The sequence below is a fragment of the Papilio machaon genome, chromosome 14 (assembly GCF_912999745.1).
Source record: "Papilio machaon chromosome 14, ilPapMach1.1, whole genome shotgun sequence".
Lineage (NCBI taxonomy): Eukaryota > Metazoa > Arthropoda > Insecta > Lepidoptera > Papilionidae > Papilio > Papilio machaon.
In genome coordinates this window covers 3582031-3602403 of record NC_059999.1, presented here as the reverse complement: position 1 = coordinate 3602403, position 20373 = coordinate 3582031, and the positions used below count along the sequence as shown (strand labels likewise).

Sequence of the window (20373 nt, the reverse complement as noted above, 5' to 3'; positions counted from 1 at the left end):
AGTTCTTAAATTTCAAGAAACACTTGGTTGATATTAATTAATTGAAACAAGTAAATTATTTTTATTTAAGTTGATCTGTTTCAATTTCGTGACTGCAGATCTGTGCAGTGAAATTATTGATTTTTTTCTTCATAAACAGTAAATGCGGTTTTAACATGAAATTTATTATTCGTTAAAGGCAAGATTTTTTTTTAAAAGTTACTTTTTGCAATCATTAGTCTGAACATGTAACGTAATTTCGGCGATATAGACAAGAGCAGAGTGGCGCAGTGGAAGCGTGCTGGGCCCATAACCCAGAGGTCCGTGGATCGAAACCACGCTCTGCTAACAATTTTTGTGTTATTTATTTTTCAATTATTAGGAGTTTTTAAAACAAATAACATGTAATAATATTACATGTTATTTGTTTTATATATTACTAGCTGTCGCACGCGACTCCGTCCGCGCACAGTTAAAAAAAATAAAAAAAAATGAAAAATAGATGTTGGCCGATTCTCAGACCTACTGAATATGCTCACAAAATTTCATGAGAATCGGTCAAGCCGTTTCGGAGGAGTACGGGAACGAAAACTGTGACACGAGAATTTTATATATTAGATGTATATTATGTAATTACATACATAATAGTAAACAAAGCGTTATCACGTCACTTTCTTATCTGTATCTCTTAAATGTAGATTGAGAAAACATCTTTTTAATAAGAGATTATCTAAAGATTCTGTATTATAACAATCTATGTTTACTCATGAAGAGGTCACGAATTATATTTTCAGTAGAGAAGTGTATATGAACGTTGTAACAATGCACTGGTGTTTAAAGTAATACTGACCTTCAAAATTAAAATTTTAAACACAATGCATTCATAAAATTAAACAAATAGTGGGACGTCAAAAATATCTGCATACAACAAACAACAAACATAATTTTCCCATAAATACTCGTAGTTTCGGTTACCTGATCGCACCGCTTTTAGTGAGGTCGGCGAGTTTATTAGAGCAAGCTAATAATGTTTTACGACTTCGTATTTCTATTGTGTCGGGATTACGTAATGAATTTCATGGAAGAACAGGTCTTAGAATATGAATGTATTTGCCTTTGACTTGTATGTATTACACTCGATTCCCGCAATTCATTTTTTTCGTATCTGTTCTGTAAAGAGCGGCCACATTACGTCAGAGAGCCCGTCATTATTGAAATGTCTGAGTTGAGACCACCCGCGACACACAGTTTTGTAGTATAAAAAGCCCTGATTTTTTTTTCTCTTCGGACTCATACTTACATGAAAGTGGATCGACTAACAAGCTGGGCGCTTAACATGTCGAACGATGTCCGTTATGGCGTTGGCGTACTATTATGGCTCATTCTTATAAGCATTGGCGAATTGTTGCCATGACCAGCTTGATAAATATGGCTCAATTTAATAGCCGGGTGTTTTACATTGCCGCATTTTATGCTTCAGTCGGGGACGTGAAGACATGTGATTAACTTTTTTCATTGCACAACGCATGCTTTAACTTTATGGTTAACAATTAGTTCACGTGTTTACTTTGTTATTTAAAGCATCCGTGCAAAAAAGCAGTTGAAATTATACAATTGAATATCTGTTCTACTGAACTGTAGTGCAAAATAAATCACAAATTACATAATAATATTTTATAAAAATATAGCTATGTATTTATGTAATTTATTGAATTAAAAACACTAATTCCTTCTACTATTTTCACATCAAACATTCAACTTCCACGTAACAGTTTAAAATTTAACAGAACTTTACAATACAATACAATTTTGTTACATTAAACAAGCAAATTACAAATACGCTAGCGATCTTCATTTAGTTTAACAGAAAAAGATCATTCTCAAAAGGTTAAAACAGCTTTTAAAGACCATAAACGATATAATACTCTCGGGGTTTGTTCGCTAAAAAAGGTTATAGATTGTGAAACATGTTCGCCGGCCGCGGGGGCCGTGTTTCTTTGGAGGTTCGTTGGTGGCCGCCGACTGTTCTATTCCAAATATTTTACAAATTGCAAGATCTTGGAAGCGACGCGACAGCACGACGCGCCGACTAATGTCGAAGCATGGGGGCCCATAGATCGATTTCTTGGTAGGTCTATAGTCGCGAGAGTGCAACCGCGAATACAAAATAGGTTATATTTCCATGTGTGCTAAAATTTAACCAACGTTTTAACCAATATTGTTGAAAATGAGGAACGAAGGAGCATTCTGAATATTTGATTTATATTTAAAAATTAATTATTAAATGTTACGTTTTCTTATAGAGCTAATAGTAACACTTTACATTTTGTAAAGGTGTATTTTGGATTAACTGTATGAACTAGAGTATTCTTGAATTATTAATTGGAAACAGTAACTCATACAGCAATTTTAGAGAGTTAGTATTTTAGACTCAGAAAGTCACTGGCTCTTCAACAATGTCAAACAAAGGTGAGAGAGATATTGCATTAGTTAATTAAACTAAAACTGTTTGGAGTAAATCTTATTAATATTGTGTTTAACATTCTTTTAATTGGTTGTTATACTGTATTTATAAATTTTGATTAGTTGAGGTGAAATTTATTACTGAAGAAATATTTGTGTATCTTTCGCTTTTTTCGTTAAACGAAAAGAAATTGTTTGTTTCTTTTGTTATATTTTAGATAAATATTTATTTTAATACGTTATCAGAAATGCACAAGAATATCAAGATAAAGGTCAGAAGCAACGCCGTCGGTCAGGGCCAATGCCCTAGGTTACATTAGGCCAAATCAATCATGTTTACAAACGTGATCAGACGACCTAGGTCGTATTGGTTCTAACCACATCATTATGTCGTGCGGTCATAAGGTCACCGAACTGATGTCTATCTTGTAATCAATAAATACATGTATAGAGGCTTAACTTACAAAATCAATAGGAAATGTATTTTTGTATATACTTTATTAAGTATACTTTCAGATGCAAAAAGAATTTTTCATCCTTTACCTTATCAGGTAGTCTAAAGTCTACGACAGACACAGTCCACGCCTTCAAACAAAAAAATTGCGTTAAAATTACTACCAGTAAATTGCAAATTAATTCAAAAACAAATTGAATTACTTTAACAAAAACGATTCCACTTTAAAACTTGAGACTACAGTGATTAAAAAAGCAATTAAGTTACTCGTACGCGGCGGCAAGATGATTACTATTAATAAAGGATCCCTGATGCAAGTTTTCAATAGTCTGAGCTCGGAATAAATCAAATAACTCCGCAGGATCCTCTGTCGTTGGCAAATGTGTCTTCATTCATGTTGGCGCATAGAAGCACAGAAGAACTATAGAGTTGTATATAACATAAAATAATTATTTGTGAAAAAAAAGTCTGGAAGCCTAATCTTAGTCATAACCTTTTCATACGAGGTAACGATGAGAAGGTGAAGTGGATCTGACAGGGAAGGAGACCTATATATAGATGAAATATGCTTTCTGTGCGTTCCCTCCTCTGTTGAGTAAAGATAGACAACATCCGGAAATACGGGTATCTATGAGCAGCGGCCATTCGCTATTTTAGCGATTTTCGGTTGCCGCTTGCTTTTGTCACCTTACTAACATTATAGTATAAAAAAAATACATTTAAGTAATTATAATATAAGTATTTTGATATCGGGCGAATTATAATTGCTTTGAATTCAATCTAGAACCGGTCCTTATATTGTTACACATTGCTAAAAGTATGGGTAATTAAACACGCATTTGTAACGCACTGGTTAAGGCGAACAATGGTAGTTAATCTGCATGTTCACTTAAAAACGTCTTTAAGGAGAATTTAACAAGCACTAATTTAACAAATTGAACCTAATTTTGTTTTTAAAATATTTTATAGCAACCACATACAAATATTGACTACAAACCTTTACGTAGGACTAAATAACAATATTTAAAATGAATATTCCCTGTGTGTGTTAGTTTCGCCAAATTAATAATTCAAGATTGTCTATCTCTTAAATATTTTACCACTACTAAATATTTTTTTTGATACCTAATGGCGTCTCCGCTACACCCTGTTCCGTGACAGACGCCGACAGGTTTTGAACAAAAATAGTCTTCAGCGTGATCACAGTGAGCTGACGGACAATGCATTCATTATTGAGATACAGCGGCACCAGACATAGAATATACTTCAAGTAAAATGACGCAACAATATAAATCTCAATGTTATATAAATTGACAATACGAGCTCTTAGCCCTTTATAGAAAATGTAAAATATATATTTATTAACCCGGTGATGATTTTATAAAGACCCTTCCCCTTTCCGGACTTTCCGTATACAGTAATCGTCCGCTTAACACTCGACCACCGGAAAATAGAAATTACATCGGTTATTGTTTTACAATTTTACAAGTCAAATGTATGGATGGTACTAAATTGCACCTGTAAAAAAGTATCTGGATATTTTGTATAAAACTTATCTGCAACAATTTATAACAAACAATATTAAAAGTTACATTTTAAACGAAACATAAATCTTGGTATCGTTACATTCAAGATATTGAAACAATTCCCTTTATGTCTCCGCGCCTACATTGGAACCACCATTCTATCCGCTAGCAATCTGACAACAAAACAAAACAAAAGCCAAAGATCAGCATTCGAGACCGAAATAGTATTGGACTGTATTCAAAACTCTTTGGAATTACTACACTATTTGTTGCCATCGTCCATTCAGTAACTCAACGCCTCATCGTAATCCGTTGCCGGTGGAATTCGACAGTTATAAAACGACTGCATACAACTACACCGTTATAAAAACGCAAACAGCTTTGGTATCAATCAACAAGGCTCTTTTGAGGTCGTTTGTATTTCGAAATGGAACTGTATTTATTTCTATTTTAATTATAATCTTTATATTTGATTGAATTTTATTTAAAGTTAAGACATAATATTGATCGACAAAATATTTATACCCGTAATTCTCCTAACACTAGACGTATTAGAAGTAGACGCGGTTTCTTTTCTTTTGGTCCTGCCACATCAGTTCGCTTTGAACGTCTAGTCACATTGTATATTTCAAATATATTTCATTCCTATAATGAAATTAGTGAATTGCCAAAATGTATGCCAAAATGAATAACACACCCTTTTGTTCCCACGTGTCCCCAGCTTTAAGTAAACGCGAGGAATGGGATTTGCCATTAACTAACCTTTAGCGTGGCATCGCCCGTGAATCTTGTTCCAATGCCTCCCTCGGGCACATCCCAAACTCGACTGGCTTAGCAGCTTCCGTTATAAATCCATACCATTTATGTTCAAACGATTTTAGACTCTAATCCAATGTTACAAGACATGGTAAATTTCTGAGAAAAATTTAATTTTTTATAGATCAAATTGTAAAAACGGACAGTCTCGAAGAAGCTTAATTTTTTGGAGTCCGATAAGATCTTTTCAGGACGAAGGTGATCGAAGTAAATTGTGATAAAAGGAAACCATGGAATCGATATAAGGATATCGTAATAAGTGCGCTTTGAGTCACTGGCGCGACGTGGCGGCCGGTGAGCTATAGGGTGTGGGTGCGGTACTTACAGCAGACATCAATTACGACCAAGAGTAATGCCGTGAACATTAAACAAAAGGCAATACACCTTCTACTTAATCTGATTCGTATTATTGGAGTCGTAACACAACATTCCGTACGATTTATTACAAAAGAGCTGTTAAGAAAGTACTTCGCTAGGGACTACATCTTATAGTCTGATCAGGAAAATGAAGCGTTAGAATGTTTTAAACGAATAATGATTTATCGGGTCGGCTTCGAGTTTGAGAGCCGTCTCGAAGCTACGCCAAGAGTTCGTGCAAAATGGAATTCTAGTTTCACACGCAACAAATGCACTCGGTATCTGATGAACTTACCGAGCCCGTAAAGCTACAGACTAATCAACTTTAGAGAGCCTCATTACAATCATATCGATAGGCCGTCGGTCGCACGCCACTTTACCAACATATCCATTAAGGTATTCTACTAAATACTCTGAATCAAGGTATATTGTAAAAAATAGATAATAACATAATTAAATATTGATTGTTACATTTTTTTTACAATTTTATTTACAAATTCTATTTGGATGAAAAGTCGGAAATAATCCACACTTACAAAAACAGACGAATACATTTTAGATAGGTAAATGCCCTCACTGCCTTTCTTCTAGGCAAGAATTAAAAATGGATCCTTTTGAAATATTGAAGTCTCCTTTTTGTTTTATTTTTTTCTGCAGTAAGTAATGAGAAAGTCTATAGAGATGCAGCTTGAAAAAATTTATTCTCTTTTTACATCGCTACATTTTCATATTCTTACTTGTCGCTAATTTCTCCGAGTGCCTTGATGCTCCTTTGTTTTTGCACATTATCCATAAAAGGATTTACTTTAGAGAGTGCAGTTAAATCGCTTAATTTATTAGTCGGTATATTAAAGCTTTAAAAAATGATAAACTTTATTACCTAATGTAAAAATTGTATAATATTTGAAATAACGTATAATCCTCTTGGCGCGTTATTCTGAATCAGGTACCTTAATAACAAGAAAATATTATTTTTGTATTATATATTTTCTCGGAACTCAAATACATCTCGATCCTATTGTTCTAGACAGACATTGTTTCGAATTTTAAACTTATTAAAATGAAGTGGGTACTTAATAACTATTTTATAATGATCTAATAACTCACAAACATATAGATAAAAAAATCCAAAATTATAAAATATATCGTTTAGAGAATGAAAATTAGTTTCAATTGTTTAAACATAATAATATTACAGAACTAAAATGTAATGGCAGAAATATATATGCATTGTATATACATATTAGTATTTCGATATATCTTCCACACTCCAACTAAACACTTCAGCAGCTCGTTTTGTAATTACCAAACAATAATTCTTGTTACCAATGCTTCCTAATTTAGCCACACTGACAAATGTTTCCAACACCTGCCTCAGACTATCACTTGTAGATGACGCGAAAGTCCCATTATGATATACAACAATTTATTCATAAGCAAATAAAAGGATCAAATATGATTTTAATTGGTACGGCTATTATTATAATAAAATAAAATAAATTAATAAAATTGAACTGAATTATTTTCGAAAATTTAACTTTTCATATTGATTAGCTGCAATTTTTTATGGTGATTAGAAAGTAAATAGTTATAATAATTTACAATTTTATTTTTTAACTTTAAACTCTCTTATAAATTAGAAATGAATACAAGAAAGTTACTCTGATTTTAATAACTTACAAGATAACGATCGTGCTCCGGTGTGGCTTCAATGCAATCATTTATACTGAAGCCGTGAAAGGATAATTTCTTTACGCGCAACAATCATGTTAATTAATTGAATCATTCAAGACCAGTCTAAATAAGGCATTGCGACGTATAATAAAATTATCTTAAGCCGTTTACACGCTACGTGTTTGACGGACACGCGTCTTACCTTAGTGTAGAACCTGCAACGTGCTGGGACTTTACTTTCTTATAAATGTAATTATTTGCACGATTGTACCTTTTTATACATTTTTAAGGTCTCGCAAAGTACCATTGCATCCCTCACATTTATTACTAAAAATGTCGATACTAAAGACGCCGCTGCATACCGTATTATATCGTTTTAAGAGACACTATTGTAATAAACTGAATTTACAATCAGAGGTATATCTTAAACGAGGCGTGTTGCTTCTATATGTAAGTTATTATCGGTCAAAAATTAAGGCAAAATTATTTATAGTTTAATTTTCTTTGTGCAAATATGTACTTGACTTTTTTTAATGAACAGACTATACAGAGCAAAATATTACATAGTCTATTTAAGATTCTACTTTGAAATATTGTTATTAAACATAAACAATAATTACAGAAACCGTTACAATGTACAATGCTTGGGGCTAGATGAAATTAGATCGAAGATGAATTTCTGAAAACTCATAATGACGTTAAATCGAGTGGAACATGCTCTTCTTATGGAAATTATGCCGAATTACGTAAATTAGGGCAAATTATCGTGAAACTTGGTTACCGCAAACGCTGCCCATCGTCAGTGAAAGGGCCTGGGGCGCGCGCCTTGCGTGACAGACGAAAAACATTATTTAGTCCTTGAATTTAACAACTCCACTGATATTAATCTGATTATTTTAATTTAAATTTGATTGCAAAAGAATAAAATAATCTAGCAAGCTTAATGTTATCTACTCTCGATAGTACAGAGAGAAAGGACAACATTTAAAAAATATTAACATCATATTAATGTCATCCATAAACACACTTCATCAACCTGCCCTTATACCTATGGAGGGTCGGCACAGTATGTACTACTCCTCCATACATCTCTATAGCCGTCATATCTGAATTTACCCCCTTCTTACGCATATCCTCTTTCACACAATCCATTCATACTTTATTTGGTCTTCTTCTATCTTTATATCCATCCACATTCAATCTCATTACTTTCTTGTTTAAACACACTTCAAGTTTAAGAAATACATTTGATTTTGAGTTAATATTTTTTTAATAACGCTTAAAAATCTGAACTAGATATTGCTAGAGTGTGTATTAATACTAATATAGAACTTTAATAAAATTTAGCACTCAATATTATATGCAAAACGCGAAGTATGTGTAAAATTGTTCAGTAAAGTATCAGAGTAATCCACAAAGTCAAATGGTTTAATCCGCAATGTTTGCCCTTTTTCTGCGAAGTAAACAAAAACCGCAGAACAACCTGACCGAGGCTTTAAAATAAAATAAAACCGATGTAATTTGACCCGTGACTCATTCTGTTAATGTGTCGCTTAAGTACCTACATTTTATTGTCTGAGTACAATTTTATAATTTACGGGTAAAATTCTAACCTTTGCGAGTACATCTTTATAGATAAATAAAATAGCATCATTCAAACAATGTTAGAGGAATTAAATAGACAACCTTTCTTGATAAAGTTATTGAGCGGTCACTTTGCAACAACGCAAGTCCTAAAATCATTCGAGATCCACAAAATGCCTTTCGCGATCAGTACCCAAGCAATGAATTTTAAAACACAAGAAAATAAATAGATAAGTTAAATATAAAATATTTATCTATGTTTCTTTTGAATTTCATTAGAAATGTATAACATATTTTTAGTAAGTTACATTCTTTTAGAACACCCAGAAGCTAAGCAGGAAACAGGAAACCGGAGATATGTTTCAACGTTAAGCTCTTATCCAATGATAATTCTCTACCTTACGGTTATCTAACGATTTAATACGATACAAAATATTTGTACATGTGTGGTCTGGCTGTTGGTTGACGAAGATATAGTCACAAATGCCGGCCGCGCTGGAGATTATGAACCCATCTCAGGTTTTAAAAGAGAAAAAGTTTAATGTAAAGATCACTGACAAATTTGTAACAGAACAATGAATCGGATATTAAAGTATCGTCTTTCGTGACACGGGAGAGCGGATGGCCGATAAGGTATCGGACATGGTGGCGGACAGCGATGACTCTGATACGAAGAATTCATCCATCAAAATCAAGGTTACAAATATTTGTGTTAGCGAAATACAGAAGTTAATCTTTATAACTCCAAAATTTTATTTTTTCCAACGTTAGCATTACCAGTAAATAATACGATATATTGTGTATCCAAAGATCACTGATTTGTGATACGCTTTTTGTTTTGAGATTTTACATGTCGATGTCAATGTACTCTATATTAGTAGATAGACTATGGAAATATCTGCTTGTTTATGTCTCAAGGCAAATATTTACATGAGGTAAATAAAGTAGCAGTTTTCATTTGTTGCACAAAACGTTTGCATGGTGAGAATCAGTAACAATTCTATTACGAGACCATAAACTGTGTAGTACGTTGTGGGATCAGGCACGAACGTAAAGTGCGTGACGTGTAGTAGTCTTAAGTCAGATTAGGGCCGCGACAGTATACTTACGTGTGCCGAACGTCCTTCGGGCTCGCCGCATCGCTCATCGCTTCGCTTAATGCCGTGTTCTCACGCGACATCGACCGCTTGCGAACCTCTCCGCGGTGTTAAATGTATCCGCTTGTATCGGGTTACCGTACCAAAGGCGTGGGCATTGACGTGTCCGACTTGTTTTGTTTTGTTCACTCGACCATCGCAAAGGTTGACTTTCTACGAGCATCGAGGTGACGTTGCCGCCCGGTTGAGTTACATTAAACTCTGTAGAGACGCCTGTCAATGTCGACTCTTGGGTGCATCCAAGCGTGTCGAGAGTGAAGCGATGACAAATAACATATGTCTCTACAGGTTTTAGAGTATTTCATATTTTTGCACAAAGCAATAATATTTTCATGTGTTTATTTGTATTATTTTTCTTTTGTTTTCCTGATGATTTGTTTTTTATTATTAGAGTAAAAGATTTTAATTATACCCGCCATAAGCGTGTCAAGTCCGACATTTCTACAAGAGGAGCGTCAGATTTCCATTTACTTATTTGCCTGTTTGTTGAACAGTGTACAATCTTATTAGTAAATAATAACCAACATAATAATAATTATTATTCATTTTCACTCGATACTTATTTTACTAAAACCGAGTAATTTTAATTATTGTAACCTCAATATCTGAGGTTACGATCATTTATTATTTGTATTTTCGCTTAACAATTCCAAGAATCTCAAACAAACAGTTTACCGTTCTATTCGTTGAATAAAATATTTATTCGCAGCATTAAGAGACTTGTAATAATTAATTGTGAACAAGCAGGTCTGCGCTAACCCGCTCAGTTGTCACTGCCTTGAAAAATAATTACTAAGTGTTGGGAATACGTCATGCTGTGCTGACATGGCCACTCATCGGGTTATTAAGATGTTAGAGTGTGGCGCAGTTAACGAGTTGTCTCTCATTGTTGGGCAGACCGAGATAATGCCGGCAGATAATCGCAACAACCGAACTTGGGACGGGCGACTCATTTAATGGTTGTCTCTTTGCATAAGTTCAACAGCGGGACGATCGTGATTATTATTTCGAATTCGTTTTATGCTTAATCATACGATCGCTTTGTGATGTATGAGAATGAGATGCTTTGTATTATAAACTACAACGTCTATGATTTTAATGTTCTTGTTAACGTAAATTTCTTAGAGCAGTTTAATTTGCATAAATATTTTCTCTTGATCTTCAGATGTTAACTACAAGGACCCTGTTTTAATTCGAAATTAGTGTTCTTTCGGTTTTAACAAACGGAATATCCTTCTGAACATTTCATGAATTTAAAAATTTATCAATTTCATTCTACATATTCCCTTAATGCTGTGAATTAATATATTTTTAAATTGTTACAACTGATAATTGCTATTGTTTGTAGGTATTGAAACACACCCAAATATTTAATTGAAACAAAAATGTATTTAGGAATAATACTAGTTAGAAGATTATCATTAACCTCGTGAACTGTTCAGTAAGCTTATATTACTGAATAATTCTTCCAGAAATAAGTAAATAGGTACTTGTGTAAATTAATTTGTCAATTCGAAGCGAACATGCTCATATTTGTGAAGTCATCATGACTTCAATTCCAGTATTTGTTTCCATCTTCAATATTTATTAGAAATATTAACATTTCACAAGACAACACGGAAAGCAATAGCATCGTCGACGTACTTGTTACAATCCGCCACCACGCGGCGCCACATTGCGAACGTGAGACTGCTCTAACCATTTCACTAACTAGCAAATACATTCAAAATAAGCTTTATGTTAAGTGTATAAAGTTGATATTTGAGAAAACTCAGATCCTAACACAAATTGTAAACCAAAGTTGAACTAAGCACTGCAGTGGAATACATATTCAGTTATTATGTTGATAAATATGAAGCAACTCGGTTAAAATGCAATGTGTCGAGGTATATAATAAACTTAAAATACCGTTATTTATTGCACTGACTAATTTTATGAATGTATTAGCGATATAAATATTTACATTATTCTTCATTTAGCTTACAAATCACTTATTAATATCAAAGATGTAAATGGAAGGCTCGCTCGTGCACATTACTGTTTTCCAATGCCATGGCGCATGCATATTAAATAAACTTATGATGAAGATGTTTTTATTACAAAATATGGGTTTGGAAAAATCCAGCATAGGTGAATTGAAATAACGGCACAAATCTCAAACATCTAATTTTTTTGCTAAATTCGACTTTTAAGTGTATTAACGTATAACATACAAAACATCTAATAATAAAGTACAACAGTATTGTTTTATGCATATCTATACACTGGTCACGGCACTACAAAACTCTCTGCTTGTTTATTCAATAAACGTTTAGTGTGGGAACGAAACATAACCCATTTTGTACCAAAGCAACTACAGCCGTTCGCCATGATGCGTTTGGTTGTTTATAAAAAAATGTAAGACATTTTATCTTATTTTACTGTATTCTAAGATTGTATGTTACACTATCTATTTAGATATGGTGTACATTTGCTACACGAAAATATATTGCTATCTTTTTTTTTGCTAAGAAAATGAGAGATTTTTTTTTAATATAGGTATTTCGTCAGCAGAAATTACGTGTTCCACGAATCCCTTTTAATTACTTTTAAAATAATGTTATTCCCAGAACAGATTCATGCAAAGAGCACGAAAAACAAAGATACGTCGAGTTGCTCTTGTCGCTGCATATATTTTTGATTCCAAAATAAAATAAAGCAATGCGAAACGTGGAAGTCACTTACGAAGATAAATACGGTGCGGCGCTAAACCACTATAAGCAGGTAAAGGACGTATTACATCTAAATTTTACAATACGACCGGCTTTCACAAACAAATTCTACCTATTCGCGGAACAATTTCACGCTCTATTTTACTCCTACGTATTTTCACAATTGAAAATCGTCCGTAAAAGCGTCAAGGCTTTTGTACGTTGAATTTTTATAACCCACTATTTTAGTTTCCTTGTGATTAATGATACCTATTCTTTATTAAAATTTCTCTTTTGTTGTCACACCCACTGATGTAGTGTAATGCGAAGTGTATTTTCCATTTTCTTGAAATGAAATAAATATCTTTAATTTTACCAAAACTTCTGTATTTAGTCTTCATCATCTTCTTAAGAATGTATGATATAACTCAATGACCTAAAACAATAGTTGTAGCAGAAGGTATTGTAAGTGCAGAAAAATACAGACAGATATTTAAACAAAATTATTGCTATAAAATAACAACATTGTACAATTTGTTCAAGCGAAAGAAAAAACATAGCTACAGGAAAAATGAATTATTTACAACAGAACGAACAAACGAAACTAACTGAAAGGAAAAAACTTCTTTGCTTCGAGCAGTCGTCGAGTTTCACTAACAAGCTTAAGACGTCACTTGCAAATTGTAACTGTCAGCTTTATTATTTTTTTTAATGGGACAAAGTTACAGAATCAAAACGCGTTAATCGCATCCCTTTGGCTCTAATTTATTCCTACATACACTTCATAAAGTGTGAAATCACAATTAACAATACAATGTCCAGGCTTCGCAAGAATTTGTATAACTATAACAGACTTAATCACTCATCTTGGGCCCATCTGAGCTCATTTTATTCTTCTGTATATGGAGTGAGTAGTAGATGTTCTCCACAGGACGCCACTGTAGAGCTAAGTGATTTTATTTGTGTCCACATTCCAATGTGTATCAAATTACGTGGCCTCGCGACCAGCTGTTTGATCGATGGTTCACGCTGCTGCTAAAAGACCAGCATTCACTAAAATAATTATCCGCCTCGGAAAGAAAGAACAACGCTGTGCAAGATATCCGTATAAAGGTTAAATAAATTGCGCTCAAATAGCTTTATAATTTAAGTCGGTTCTCAAGTACAAATGCCGTTAATAATAAATACATAGCAGCACAAAGGATCAAAGCTTCTATATTTTTAAACAATAGATATAAAATTCTTAAAGAGGGCAAAGAGATTAACTGTTTAATAGAAGAAAAAAATAACTTAATAATTAAAAATTTCATAACAACGACCAAGGCACATTTGATCGAGTAATCTAAAACTATAGTTGTTTGTCTTGCGTTCCTTTATGCAAATCTGAAAGCGACGCGGCGTGTAAACCTTATCCAGGAGTGTCACTCTCAGCTGCGGAATCGATTTGGAAGTTTATTCAGGCTGACAACGCGTGAAGCAAGCGCGGGCTTCAACTTTATTCCATTTTATCAATATGTAGATAAGATTGCGCGCTCTGTTTGTATTTATTATTGGAATAAAGTTAATTTTATTTGCATAACGTATTCGATAATTCTAATATTTGTTAGTGTTATAACTCAAATTTGGTACTTCCCCTTAAAGATTTTTCGAAACAAATATGAATTTTAAAATTCTAGTTAAAAATATTACGGTAGAAAAAAAGATGAAGTATAAAAGCCTAATGAATTCACGGACGTCTGCTAGTACAATGTAAAAACAAATGGAACAGAACAGCGTAAATAATATAAAGAAAAATACAACAGTACTTTAAAACTATGCAGTTGTTCAAAGTTACCGTGTTGTTATGATTGTTTTAAATTTGCTACAATAAAATTTTATGAAACTGAAAATGTAGAGAGCGAATATTTCAAATGTATCCTATAGAGAATAAAATTTAAATAAATTAGTAGAAATGTTCTAGAAGCATCTACACGGATTGTAGGTTATGAGAGGGAGTAACGACGTGGAAAGTAGTAACGTCTCAACTTTCAAACACTTTTCACAGAATTGGAGTGCAAATGCTTGTATCGGAATCGATAAACTTTAAATATGATGAAATTTAAGCTTTAAGAATACTGCATTGTTATTTTAAGTAGTTTGGCTTTTAGTATTTTTAAAAAAATTGTTGTTTTATCAATATTCGTTCACGGCCTTGCACATAACTAACTTGACAATCTTAATTAGCTGGACAAACTTGATGGTGGCTTTTAAATGTTTAAAAGCTTCAACATAGTGATTTCAATACTTAAAATTAAAAGACATACTTAAACTTACAATCAATAGAATTGAACAATGTAAACAGCTTTATGGCTTTTATTCACTCGCCATGGCTTCTAACATCAGAGCCTCCTTTTGTCCTCTTTACGCCTTTCACAGTGGTCTGGATGAGCCACTTTCCTAAAATGACCTCTCGATTATCGAGAATCGTTTCTTCTAACAATGGGAATTTTGTAAAAGTAAAGTTCATGAGTGGGAACATTTTTATTCTATAAGTAAACAAAGATTATCTTACGTTTGCAAAATTTTATTAAATTGTTCTCTCTTTTTGGATAAATACGTTATAGAAAATCTTGAATTAATTAGCTTATTTGCTTCTTAATGGTGTTTAAATTTACAGATCATTCTAGCTCTATTATAGTTCTTTCAATGTTACAATGAATACCGACAAGAGCAACGTTTGTTTGCGTCTCACATACGCCACGTGCGTCTACAAAGCTTCCCCCATTCTGTAGGAGCATTTCATCTCAACCCTGATTGGCGGAGTCTACACGCCGTTCTTTCTGTATAGGGTTTCAGTACGCAATGTTTGAGTCTCAGTATTATTTGTATAGCAGAGCTCAGGTTCTATGTCGATACAAAGCTATTGTTGAATTTCAAAATGTCGGAAAATAATCCTCGATATTGTTTATCTTTTCTCTCCTAGTATTAAAAAGGAAAATCAAAATTTTTGTATTAACATCATGATATAGGAAACCTAGAATTCCTTTTTGAAACTTATAAATATTTTACGCTTTTTTTTATTATCGCTACTAAAAATCTGTCACCGATAAGTAGCTCTGTTATCCTAAAACTTCTTTAGTTTTCTTACAAATACAAAAAATACTTTGATTATAATCTTGCAAAACATATAATATAATTATATGTGGTATACTGTGATTTATGTCCCTTACGTGTTTATCTGGCGTCAGGAAGACATTTACAACCTGATCGAAAAACACGAACAATAAAGCTAAGGCCCCGTGGCCCGAAGTCGGTCGTATCTTCGGCAAAGTTCGTAACCTTATAGCCAATTGACATCCAGACACGAATACCGCATTGGGTCGTGATCGAAAGAAAGAAAGATCCTCGTTATTTGTGAGCCGGCGTTGGGCCATAAACGTTATCACTAACTAGCGATCGGGGCGGATCGATCCCTTGATTCGCCTCGCGAAATTAAGGAAATCGCTCATGGGGATATTATTCTCCGCGTAACAGATAACATCTGCTCTCGATGTTAGATATTTTAGTTGTACTTTTGTGAGCTTTTCGTTTGAGGTTTCTATTTAATTAAAGTAAATAAATATTTTGTTTACAACAAGGTTCTAAACTTAAGCAAATTATATTGGTAATATGATGACTATACAGCTAAGTTAAAAGTCAGTCAAAAGCTATCCATAACTATTCTACAGTGGTATTTTTTTTAATCTGATATTATTCTGATCTTCACCCGTAATTTTCACCGTCTTAAAATAGCTTTGGCAGAATAACTCAGACATAATTACAAAAGTTAAGAATGCTCATTAAGACTTTTGTAGATAAAAGTCTGAAAGCGAATTCGAAACTTATTTTACGAAACCATATCGTATTGATACTTTTAGTTTTTATTCTCTGTAGATGTTATTGCTTCATGGACGATTCGATTTGGCATTTTCGCTAACTCGCCTTCTGTAACCATTAAAACTTTTGCGCAAAAATAAGTACGAAACATAGTTATTAGTTTGTAAGTCGAGACCACTCGATTCTTTTTTAAAAGAAAAGACTTGCCCTGTCAGTTTTTTTGAACACCGGTAACAAATTGGTTCAACCTTTAAAAACTAATCTGTCGACGTCCATAGTTTTGACAGGTTTAGTTGTGGGTGGTCCCTAATTACTCTCTGTCGTTCCTTTTCGTTGACAAATCAAGAGCACTTCAGAGAAATAACGCTTTTATCAGTGAACTATTAGATTTTTTTCTTCTAGTTTGGGAGTAAAGCTTCTTAAAACTAAGGCCTGAATACTTTGTGTTTATTGAGATTTGTCTTTTTTCATGATTTTCGGGTAATTTTGAGCGCATTGTGTGTATAAATTCGCTCAATTTACTCATTGTCATTATCATTTTCAAACTTAACTTTAAAAAGAAGTATGATCAGAAGGTCGTAGAACTATCGTTGTTCAGGATTAACAACAGTTAGATTTTTTAATAAGGGAAATGGTAAAGAACAGAAAGAAAACAAAGTATACTATTTGCATCAAATGTTACTTAGTTTTCAATGTATTTTAGAACATATAATTCATTTCATACGTTTACATATCAAGATAAAGATGAGAGATGTTCAGATAAAAGTATAGAAAGCTAATGAATCATAAATTGAAGAGCGTCGCCCCGTCCTATACCGTCGTCTCTGTCCATACGCATCGCCGACAATTATTTCTGTCCGACATTACGACACCAAGGGGTGAACTCTTCGACGAACAGATACTGATCGTGACTTTAATTGTATATGGCGCTAACGTAACGTTTCATCTACAAGTGTTCTTAAGCTGGGTTTACACGGGCAGGTAATTTAATAACCAAAGTTATGTAAATATTAAAATTATGGTAAATTAAAGAAAATGACCCTCCTATGAAGTTTTTAAAACGAAGTTAAAGAAAAAGTTACTATTTTTCAATAAAACCCATATTTTTTCAAATCGTACAACTACCTGTTAAATTGTGTATTCACCTAAATGTATCTAAAAATTTCAAAATTATTTAGGTAATAATGGCACTCTTATGTAAATTTTTTGATACTTATCTTAATATCATTTATGCAAAAATGGAAGAAATTTATGGAAAAAGATGCTATTGACAGCTTATCTTCCAATCTAGGGTCCCTTTATACCAAGTTTGAATACAAAATACAAACATCTGCATGAAAAAGTAAAAATATTAAAATGAATATGTCGGCGCCCGCGCGCCACCTGAGCGAAACTGTAAACAACACGTGCACCGATTGCGTCATTCGATGCCCCCACTCTCCCCACTACTAGCTCTGCCGCTATAAAAGACGTGCAACATTATTTGAAAGGCAGTCTTGGCTCTGGCGTGGCTCGGTGCACTAGTTGTACTTCGCTTGCTTAACCTAGACGCTTTAGATAGTTAATTTGTGGAAACGAATTAATTATTATTCCGGTGCTATAATTTGGTCCCTAGACTAATTATACCCGGTTATTATTTAAGGCTAATTTATTGAATTGTTACTTTGGAACATAGTTTAGTTTAATGGTTAATTAACTGTCATTAGTCCTGTGATTTTGCTAAAAACTATTGTAAAGTTTAAAGTAGCTTCATTCTTTTTAACTATGGCCGATCCTCTTCCTACATCAGAAGTGGGATCGGATCCATTTCCATCTCACGATTAAACCAACTCAACCAACTGCATGGAAAAGCAAATGTCTCTTTTTTTTCCGGAATGGAAGCAATTTTATGAAAATTATCAAATAGTTTAAACCAGCATCCAGTCAATCCACCTACCCCCTTTAAATTGGTGTAATTCGATTCCTTAAGCGAAATGATCATCGAAAAAGATCTTGGAGGGTGTTGACCTCATTATTGCACTCACTCACGCCCTTAAAGGTCGCCGCGACCTGCCTTACAAAATAAAATAATAATAATAAGTAGCTTTTAGTTCACAGTTAAGTCCTCGCCGGCAAAACGGAAGTCGTCGCTGATCAATCCTTAACGCCAACGATGTCGTCACATCCTATAAATCTACCCTATATAAGCCGTTGCACTGACACTGCAAGTTTAGTTTTCATTCTGTCTTCGGAAGGTCAACATAACTTCAACTTCAGTTTACTTAACTTATAAACTCGGAACCAACCACGCTGCCGGTTACCTGCTTGATAGATAAGTACTGGTTACTGAGTCATTTCTGCCTTTTTGTCATTTTGTATTCGTGATGTTAGAATTGCAAATCAGTTTAGACTCTAGCCGTTGATAACTATGATTGTAATTTGATTTTGTGTTGAATAATTGATTTTGTGATAAAATGTAAAATCCCTTTGTGATGTCTTATTACATCTAGAACTTCTAATAACATTGTTCATGAAATCGAGTAACCGTTAGATAATATAGAATTTAATAACCATCTTGATGATGTTTCAGATACTATCTCGACTAGTAGTGACCACACCCTTACTGCAAATTCTGATACCTTATCGGCACAATCTGATACAATGTCGGCTAGCTCTAATGTAACATCTTTATATTCTGTACCTTTAAATATGTAATTGAAATTTTATTGAAGGGCTTACGCCGGTCCAATAATATGGCTGTAGGGAATCTTAATTCCGGTCCAGCATGAATGCTACAGGGAATGACAATTCCGGTCTAGCAATGGCTGTAGGGAATCTTAATTCCGGTCCAGCATGAATGCTACAGGGAATGACAATTCCGGTCTAGCAAAGGCTACAGGGAATACTAATTCCGGTCTAGCAAAGGCTACAGGGAATAATCATTCCGGTCTAGCCCCTCTAAAAAAAATTTTATCTTTTTGCAGGACCTCAGGTCGGACCAAAACTAACTACCATAACTCTGAAGGGTCATTTTGGACCGGACCAGACACTATAATATTGTCAGGATAATCGAACGATGTTTTTCTTACTTCAGATGTATAAAAATTAAAAGGGGCGCGTGCGAGGGCGCACGCACGTCAGCATGGCCGTGTCGGCGCCCGCGCGCCACCTGAGCGAAACTGTAAACAACACGTGCACCGATTGCGTCATTCGATGCCCCCCAAGTCTATGACACGGTAATAATAATACCGTGAGTGAGAGAGATACAGTTATACACAATTCCTGTGACGTGACAAAGACAGGGATAACTATCTTCCGTCCCTTTCTGCGTACCAGGGTTTGGGGTTTGTTTGGAACAAAGGTTGTCCCCTACAAACAACCTAGGTTGTCCCTAACAAAGTTTGACATTCGTGCTATTTTTCGAAAACTGTGAGTACTTAGTGGCTGTAATTGTGCAAAAATATTTTGATATTACAGTTTTAGTAAGGTAAAGTTTATAAAACATGGTATACTGCTGTATCGTCGGTTGTAAAAGCCGTAGTGAGCGAAAAGAGAAAAACATAACCTTTCACTCGTAAGTACTGAAACTACGCACTTATTCACATGTATTCATACAAAATAAGGAAGAAAATACAAACTAGTTGTTCTTTACAGTCTTTGTAATAACTAATATGTTAAAATACGGGTAAAATCAGCTAAAATAAAATAGTATTTTTCGAACATTATGCGCCCAAACGCAGATGTCATTTGTGTCAAATAATATACTGTAGATCTGCGAAACAAGCGGCCATATTAAACTTCTTTTCAAATTGGTTGGTTATTACCCGTAAAAATAATAC

At 33.9% G+C, this 20373-nt stretch overlaps 1 non-coding gene across 1 annotated transcript; it reads left to right on the top strand.

Annotated features, from left to right (window-relative positions):
- The first annotated feature begins 255 nt into the window (after positions 1 to 255).
- Positions 256 to 327, top strand: Trnam-cau. The gene has a single exon. It is a non-coding gene; the product is annotated as a tRNA-Met (tRNA).
- Positions 328 to 20373: the final 20046 nt, after the last annotated feature.